Source organism: Streptopelia decaocto, assembly GCF_964273445.1.
Source record: "Streptopelia decaocto genome assembly, chromosome: 6".
NCBI classification, from domain to species: domain Eukaryota; kingdom Metazoa; phylum Chordata; class Aves; order Columbiformes; family Columbidae; genus Streptopelia; species Streptopelia decaocto.
In genome coordinates, this window is record NC_138660.1 from 3,610,272 (window position 1) to 3,619,885 (window position 9,614).

At 36.9% G+C, this 9,614-nt stretch overlaps 1 long non-coding RNA gene across 1 annotated transcript; it reads left to right on the top strand.

Annotated features, from left to right (window-relative positions):
• The first annotated feature begins 788 nt into the window (after positions 1 to 788).
• Positions 789 to 3,430, top strand: LOC309441606. Its single transcript, XR_014184426.1, has 3 exons — positions 789 to 845; positions 1,049 to 1,113; positions 2,736 to 3,430. It is a non-coding gene; the product is annotated as an uncharacterized lncRNA (long non-coding RNA).
• Positions 3,431 to 9,614: the final 6,184 nt, after the last annotated feature.

Genomic DNA, 9,614 nt, shown 5'->3' on the forward strand with positions numbered 1-9,614 from the left:
GCTCTCTTTCATTTCCAGAGGCAGTTGCGATGAGAAATTGGATGCTATCCAGTTTGGATTTATAAGGAGGCAGAAAAGGAGATAATGGCGGAAGTATGTGTTTTTTTCCTCCATGTAAATTCAGATCATCTTTAACATTTGATCAGATTTTGAGGAACACGAGACAAAAAAGCAGCAGATATTTCCAATCATACATTTCAAAACCTTAAAAGAGCTTCTCAGAGTCTCCCTGTATCCAGAACTTCTTCAGACTTCTCTCTTTCATTATTTTTTGGGAAGATGTAGAACATAACTATTTACTTAGCTCTGCTATCTGATTATAAAATCCTGACTCAGAGCATCTAAAAGTTATGCTTACAATGCACAGACATACATCCCAGTCCTTTGTACTGTCATGCTGCCACCCTAACAAGCTAGAAATATGTATGTGAGTGGAGAAGACATTTCAGGATCAGAGGAACAGTCAGCCAACTATATATTACTGAGACTGATTTCCTTGTCAGTCCATAAAAACTAAATGTGACCCCAATGGAGACATTTTTTTATTATGGGGAAGCAATTTTCTTAGCCTGTTATGACACTGTTTTTATTACCAGCATGATTCACAATTCTCTAATTAGAGAACACAATATTGTTATACTAGATTTTACTCTTCGATTCACATGTGCACGGGCATTACAAATGCCATAAGATGGTGTATTAGTGCAATAAGGCTGAATAATACTCCCTTGAAAAATATATTTATTTTCCTTTTTTTTCTTCTTTACAGAGGTCAGTGGGCCACAGTATTTTAATATGGTTTTGCTCTAATCCGGTGACCTTACATACGCACTTGAAAAGAAGTGGTAAGGCTGAACAACCCGATCATTTGTTTTTCTGTTTAAAAGAGCTTATCTGAAACTTTGCAACCAGAGCTTATTTCAGGTTTTATTTCTAAAAGTATACACAGCCCTTAACTGCAAAAAGGAAAAAAAATATCGATGTATGCAAACTTGTTCAAAGTACTTGAAGACGTGAACTTACTTTATCCTTTTGTGCTCTCTGGTAGGTGACCTGGCTTTGTGCGCTACCATGGAACCACCACAAGGGACTGAGGAATGAAGCCATCGCTTTGTAGGTGCCTAAAACTTGACCAAAAGAATTCACTTTTGGAATGGATATTACTTGTTGCTTTGTCTGTTTATTTTCTTAAGAATTGCTATTCATAGTAGAATATAAAACCCAGTCTTGGAGGTAACCAAATATGAAACATTTCCGAGTTCCCAAAAAGTTTCTGGATGACTGTGAAGAAGTCTCATCATGCAGCAAACTGTTAATACCAGAGAGGGTACAAACTGCCCCAAATCTTTCTTTACCAGACCTTGAAGAGTCATAACTCTTTGGCATTTTGAGGGACATTGTGAATCAATTCCCTACTCAGGATTTCACTTTAAAGATCCAGTACAGTCCTAAATGTTGACTGTGTGGAAATGGTTCCTCTATTTTTCTTCTTTTTCTTTTTTTATCTGAAGTCTGTATATATTTTACTGCTCAGAAATCAATGAAGGGGTTTTACAGCAGGTCTAGTAAAGTGCAGTTCTCCAATTACAACCTAGCTGTAAAATATACAGTAGGGTTTTTTTCTTTTTACTTCCCGGCAGTGAGTTTTGGTCATGTCGGTTAAACCCACCTAAAAGAAGGAGAAAGAAAGAAAGAGAGGAATGACTGTTCAGTGAACCTCAGGAGAGTTATGAAGTTATACAGCCTCAGAAGGATTTTAGGCAGTTTTATATCGCCCAGCTCAGCTCACATTTATATCACCTGTCTCAGGGCCTGAAATGAGCTGAGCTATGTGCTTGATAGAGAAAAGTACCTCTACTGACTGATGTATCTAAAATATCTGGTTTGGATATGGCTGGATGACACAGAAAAGAGGGTTGCTAGCTGCACAGGAGATGAGCTTTCTGTAATATATTTAATGTAGCAATAAATTTAATGTAGCTCAAAAAATGTACATAGAGGAAAACAAAGAATCAGTAAAGAGGTAGGATTTTTTTTTAAAGTTAAACACTTCCATATGAACTTAGTTATGTCCAAATTACTGCTTGAACTTGGAGGAAGAAAAACTGCAGCAATCTGGAAGGCTGTGCTGCAAATGTAACTGCTGTTCTAGATAAAAAGATAAACAGATCCTTATTCAGTGTAATTATCCAATTATGACTGAATTTTGACTATGTGAGACACTCAAAAAGCCTTCCAAGAGCCTGGAGATACTCTGAAGCACAATGTTCTGCCAGTAAAGATTTATCTCCAGTTCCACCTGATAAGGTTTTCATCTTGTTTTGAGAAGCACAATTTACCATACTCAGCACACTGTATTGCGTTCATATATGTAGAGAAGAACTGGATTGATTATCTTCAGGCTTCCTGCCACTAAACTCAGCAAATTGGCTGTTCATGGTTCCACCAAATTTTTCTAGTGCTCCAGGAGAAACTGAACTGCAAACTTTGGCTGGAAAGCTAAGAACTTGTTTAGAAACTCCCAAAAGAGAGAAGAGATATATAGCTGTTATTATAATTAGTAAAGTAGTGAAGAGATATAGGAGATGGTGATGATATCTCAAAGAACCCAAATAAATTGAGCTCCGTTTCTCTTGGTGTCTTTTGTGTAGAGGGAGATCAGCTGATGTCTATCACATTCAACAGTAGTATCCAGTTGTAGCAGAGCTGATGGAGGCTGGTCCTCTTCCTTACAGTCCCCAGAAGGTGCTGGAACACATCCTCATTGAATCTGATGCCTAACATGGGCAGGATGAGAAGCCCTTCAGCCAGCAAGGGTTTACCAAGACCAACACGTGCTTGGCCAACCTGACTGCCCTCCCTGGTGAGATGAGAGACTACACGGAGCTTCCCCAACCTCCTCCTCTAAAGCCAAGAGGTCTTTCCTTTCCCAGTCAACACTTCTACTACAATATGAAAAGGAAAAAGAGGGAACTGAATCCTAAATTTTTCAACTTCAGGAATTCATCAACACTGTTTTATTTTCCACATCGTATTTTTGGTTTCCATTAAAAAGAAAAAAAAAAAATCTTATCTGAACACAAATTTGGCCACTTTCACAGCCTGAAGAGCATCTTACACATGCAAAGAAGGAGAACGAGGCTTGTGAGCCCTGTGTGAAGACCCTGGGTACATGTGACACCCAAGCCTGCCCAATATATTTTGATTATTTCCTTCTCATTTCTGTTCAGCCCTGTGAATTCTAAATCCCTCTTCTTCCTTTGTCTTTTAAATGCTATTTGTACCATTTTATCCTCACTGTTCCTTTTTTTTTTTTTTTTAATCCCTTCCATAAAAAGCAATAAAATATTAATGTGGCATAAAAAAATCTGTCTGTGCTGGGACTCTCTTGAAACCATTGATGAATCCATGAATAAAATATGAATCTTTATTTTGCTTGTGGTATATCAGATTTCGCATGTTTATTATATTTTCTGTGAAGTGAGGTTGTCCAACAAAGTTTTTATTCATTTGTTTGCCTGCTTTTATTTTAGGTAGCCCTTGATTTATTAACCTTTGAAAAAGCTAATGTCCGATGTAGTCTTACATGAAACATGAAACTTTCATTTGGATCAATTTGCTAGTCACTCTCATCTGAAAAAGGAAGAAGAAAAAAGGAAAAATAAAAAGAAACTGTGCTTATCCCAGAAAATGCATATTTTTTTTCACCCTTGTGCTGTTGAGTTGCATCTTCCAGTATTACCTTGGCCTGAGAAACAGTCTTTTGAATGCAATGAGTGATGTTGACTGTAAAAAAAACCCAAATCCCCAAATCTGGAGTATTGTGACTTTTTTTCCCCAATGTATCTTTCTTTGGCAATCTTAATTAACGTTTTTATTCCAATTACACACTAATTTGAAAGTTTAAGTGTGGGTGTATTTTTGTTTGGTTTTGGTTTGTTTTTTTTTTGTGTGTGTGTGTTATTTTTGTGGTTTTTGCTTGTTTGTGCTTGTTTGGTTGTTGTTTTTAACTATAATAATGGCTTAGTCTCCTTGTGCAAGCCTGATGGCAACATAAATCTGAAGCAGTTTTTCCAGAGATGTCTGCACTGCCTACATTTCTGCTGGTTTGCTGACAAAGGATCTGCTTGTTTGTGTGACATGTTCTTGAGATAATCTTATCAGAGATGAATTTTTTATAACACTGATTTTCTAACAATCCTTTTAATGGAGGCAAAAGACGATTTGGGGTTAAATCTGTGAAACAGAGACAAAGAATGCATGATGAACAACTGTCTCTTCAAGGGATGATAACAAAGCTGCTGGCATAAACTAAGAAATCACTGACTATTTAGGTTCTGTTGTTCATCTCTATGGGGCATATACTATTTAGAATATAGATATTCCTGCTCCAGAAATGCAGGTGAAAATTCTGATAAGCTGAATATTACAAGTTTATTTTGGAGAAGAGAAGTCTACTCATTTAATGAAAAGCACATTATTCATGTAGAAAAGAGTAAGAAAGTTGCTTGGGAATCCTTAAAAAATACACAGAAACTAGAACATTAATATGCAACATTAACATATGAGGCCTTTTAAAATTCATTCTGAAAGAGGTCTTTCCAAGTTTGGTAACTGTATATAGTATTATGATAGCTTTATAGTTGTACTATAGGCATATTTCTTATTAAATATTTCTCAGGTAAACTCTGCTTCATGCTTAACATGACACTAAGTCCTAAAGCTCAGCAACAGCCATCCAGAGAGGAGACAAGTAAAAAGGAAACTGAAATACATGCAGAGTTTTGGCTTAAGTTGGAAGGGTGAGGAAAAGGTGACTGTCAGGCAATGTCCCCCGATGAAAGTCACAAACCTAAGCTGAGCTTTAAGAGAAAATGTGGTGTTTGGCTTACAGTACTTTCTGTAGTATGTTAATATTTATTACTAATGATTAATGACAAGGTGGATAACTACCACTGTGTGATTGCAATGCAGTGCAGAGGATTTTGTTTCTTTCTTCTTCTAAACAAAGTTCACCTGCACAACGCACCCAAAGCAGCATCTTTCCTTCTGGTCTTCCAGTAATTCACTGCAATTCCTTAAAATATAAATCAGGTGATTAATAACTAGAGAAAAAAGAAAGGAACCACTAGTAATTTTCCAGAAATGTTTCCTATTGTAGGTGTAGGACCATTCCAGTGAAGTGTGATCAATGTGAGCCCCAGTTACTATGCCCTCCCTCATAGGTTGCAACCCAGCACACCGTTGAAGAGCTCTCTTAGAAATAAACAGATTTCTCTCCACAAATCAGTAGCAGCACCTGCCCTTCCCTGTGAAAGAAGCAGGTATGGCTAATTACCAGCTAATTGCAAGTGCATTTTCAGACCCTTGAGAAAGAGTGCACAGCTGGGGAAGGAGCATCTCCAACCAACTTTGTGACTCTGTTGCCCACCTTCTTGGGTCTGTAACTGGCTGAATTCATAAAACACTGATAATAACTTGGAAAACGTTCAATCAAGTGAAAAGGGGAAACTCTGAGGAGGGCATGTGGAGTGAAGATTAGTTGCTGCAAAGGCCAGAATTGCGGCACTGAGGGATTTTTATGGGTGGAATGTGACAAATCAAGACCTACCCACAGACACACCGCAGGTAAACAAGGGGCTGTTTTGAAAGACTACTTAAGCTATGCTCATGACTGAAATACAAGATGATAGGACTTATGTTACCTAGAAGATGAAGTTAATTTGCTGAGCAGTGGGAAAATACTTTGCACTCTCTTTTCAAGGAGGAATCACAAGTTTCCACATTTTTTTATATTTTTTTTTTTTAAGTAAAGTGCTCCCTAGAGGAATGACGGTCATTGTCTCTTGTGGAACTCAGACAAAAGAAACTGCTTTATCGATTGCTACTCCTTACTGCAAAGTTGTAATTAAAACTAAGTATTAAAACTGGTTACAGTATAACCTGGCACTCTAGAGCTGGCTGTGTACAATAAAAATCACATCGTGTTCTCCTCATCGGGAAAGCCATCCCGAATCCAATTTCAAAGTTCTGCAGTGGCAATTGAAGGCTGCAGGATGTTGTTCAGCAAAACTTAAGATTAGGATTTAGCTGAGGACGTGTCAGCAGGCAGCTACATCTCAGCCCTATCTTGTGCAAATCCCGGGTAGGCGGTGTTGCAGAATAGGGCTTAATATCGCAACGAGCTGAAAAGTCTATTACTCTGCATCCTCAAGAATTAAGAGCATTTGAGGTGTGCGTTAGGCAGTGGATACATCCTATTTTTGTCAGCAATTAGTTTTAAAAAAAACAGTATTGATTTTTTTTTTAACTGCTAATTTCTGTATTGTGGCAGCTTGATTGGGTTTATTTTTTGCCTGGGAAGAATAATAACACTGCCAGACGATCAGTCTCCAAGACTGGAAGATCATTCTCTGAGTACATAAACAGTATGAATACATATGCATTAAATATATTTTTAAATAGAATTAGGATAGTATATGTTTAAATAGGAAAGGTCAAGTTTAAGCCCTCAGGAATCTCATTTAAAAGAAACCAAAGCCTGCACTTCTATATCCATTTACTCTCGCTCGCTTTTCACAGTGGAAATTGCCTCTATTACATTTTATTTAATTATTTTATTTGAACTGGAAATGGGTGATTTTAAAAATGTTAGTAGTTTGTATTGAGTTCTCAGACCCTGGGACATCACTGTGTAAGGATGTTGTAAATTTGCACAGTGTCTCTGCCTTTGACCCCAGAACTACCCCAGAACCTCGAATTAGTCAACTTTTGGGCTTTTTTTTTGAAATGAGCAAGTGCACTGAGATCTTATCTAGCTACTGATTTGTGGTAGTTGCTGATCTTATATGCCTTGGTGGTAGATGGATGATACGAGTTGTAAATTACTGAGGCAAAGAAAAGGGTAGCTGGTGAGATTACTAATCAATTTTCTAAAGAATTATGTAGCAGAAAGGCCAGCTTTAAATTGTTACATATTTCTTTTTAATTTAAAGAAAACCATCGAAGGTGACCTGCTGGCATCTGTCTATGTTGAATTTCATGTATTTTATTGGTCTTTTAACGTTGCTTCTATTGCTTATCAGTGACTCTGAATGTCCCTGCAAAGTTTCCCGAGGAAAATAAGGATGCTCACTGTGGAAATTATTTCCCTCATTTTGGGACACATTACATTTATTAATCTAATGCTGAATCTCTTGGTATTACTGCTTTTGAAAGAGCGAACAGCAATTTAGGCTCTCCTGCATTAGGTGCTCTGCTTTAATGGGACATATACTGACACTTGATCTTGTGAACTGAATGAGAGAGAGAAAATATGTGGAAGAAAAATTATCACCAGCCTCTTTCACAAACACAGAGCTGCGACACAGGAAGACTTGTTTAAGTTCCTACAAAATAGGCTGTGGCATGGTCAGGTGCTGAACTTTGATGTCAAGCTCTTCATCTCAGCCCCAGGTACACACACATCCATTCTCGCAGGAATAACAACAAATATTTTGAGAGAAGCTGGAATGAATCAAGGAGAGAAAATGATAATCTGTTAAACTGTAAACGTGAAAGTTACTGTCAATAGGAGTAACACCACAAAAATTGCTGTATATCACTTGCTTTTTTAAATATTTAATGCAAAAGTTGCTTTGATTTTTAGAGTGCAGAAAAAACAGTGTCAGCTTTTCTAAAATTTGCTATGTCTCTCAGACAAGAAAGGAAAAAACCTTGAGACTTAATAACTACAACTGAAATTTGTTAATTTGCAGCCCTTCACTTTTGCCTTCAAATGATTGCAATATAACAGCCAAAGAAGGATGTGTGATAGTTCTGCAATAATAACACTTGTAATGACATGATTAAGTTTTGTTCTTAATGCATCTGAAGAGATCTCAGCAGAGCTTTCGTAAAAGCTTATTGGACTTTTCTACCCATTTCCACAATCCAACATCTGGTTATCTCCTTTGTTATTTCCATCAGAGACTAATATTATTTTATATTACTTAAAAATCTAACATGACTTGCCCAGTTGCTTTGAACGGGAAAGCTGCCTGGGCTCACAGTCCCTTGATTACATCCACCAGAATCTCGCTCCTGCTTTAAACAATATAAACCATTTATGTCAGTAATAGCAAGATTCTGCATTTGTTTAAGCTGCCTCGATAAAGGTAAAATACCCCTTCAATTATTTTATTTTCTCTTTAGCTTCCAACATTCTTTCTTTCTGACAGTAATTTTTAAAATAAGAGGGAAATCCTGGGTAGGACAAATAGTTTAAATATTTAAATATGGAGATTAAAGCAGTTGCTGTAAGCTTACTGAATCTGGAAAAGCGAAGCAGTGAAATGATAAAATGAATTAGCAAAGACACAACAAATAGGAACAGGGTTCGGACAATGCAGAGGTAGCGATGCCAAGCAGCAAAGCTGGGGATCACACTCCTGTTACCAAAATATCTGCAACAATTGGGAAGTTTGGTTCAGTGACCAATGACACCAAAACCTCAAGTGATTTATTCATAAAGGCTTTGCTTAGCTTTTAAGTCGGAGAGAATCTTCCCTTAGTAAGGGCTTCAGGATGAGACCTCAGATGACAAAAGACAATAGATCAAAGAGGATGTAATAAGTTCATGAAACGTGGAATGTCACTTATGCATATTCAAAGTCGTTTCCTCGTCCTTCTCCTAGGCTGTGTGCCAAGCAAAGCAGCATCTTCATTAAGAATGAACTACGAATTTTACAAAGTAAGGGTAGTCTTTACAGGCTAGATTTATGGCAAAAAAACCCACAAACCAAAATAAAAATCAAAACCCTGTGACTAGACTTCAGGCAAATATTACAATATTTACTGAAGAGGATGTAAACCTTGACAGTGATGCGACACTAACACCAGCTCTTTCTTTTCCTTTTAAACTCCACCTGCATCAGCAAGACTTCACTTTTCTTGGACTTCAAGTACCACTTGCAAGCCCTTGAAGAAGAATAGGACTAAAAGTTTATCAAAACAGGATCATAATGAAAGATGGATGCTTTCTTCTTCAAAGGTCTTGTTAACTTGTTAAGGAGCACTTCTTGGTGTTTGTTTTGTTTTTTTTTTTTATTTGGCATGTTTTTGCTTTGGTATATACAGGAGAGAGAAAATGAAATACTACTTCATGGCAAAGAAAGTTGTTTTTCCCTCTTTAGTTTCAGTGTTGCTCTCAAGGACAATAGGTTATTAGTGGCTTTTCACTCTCCAGTGAAGGAACTTTTCAGGCTTCAGAAATTTTGCTCTGTTGAGTGAATGCAATCCATTGAATTTCTTTATTACTTTCATGTTGCTAAGGTCTGTTGCGATTTTTGATAAAATAATTAGCTGCTCCTCAAACAGGAGAATTAAACTGAAGTGTAAGAGTAACAACAAAGAGCTCCTCAAATAACCTAGGAGTAGTATGAACTGATTTTTTGTTTAGCTACCAGTTTTGAAAAATCAGAGGAAATCATTTTGGATTTACTTTAATGAAGGCATTTTAAAGCCTTTTGAACTAAAAAGTGAAACTAAAGATTTTCTTGTGAAATTAAAATACCACTTATTTTGGGCTTCTAAAAGTTTGAGATCATTTAATATTATATTGTAAAGGAGATGAA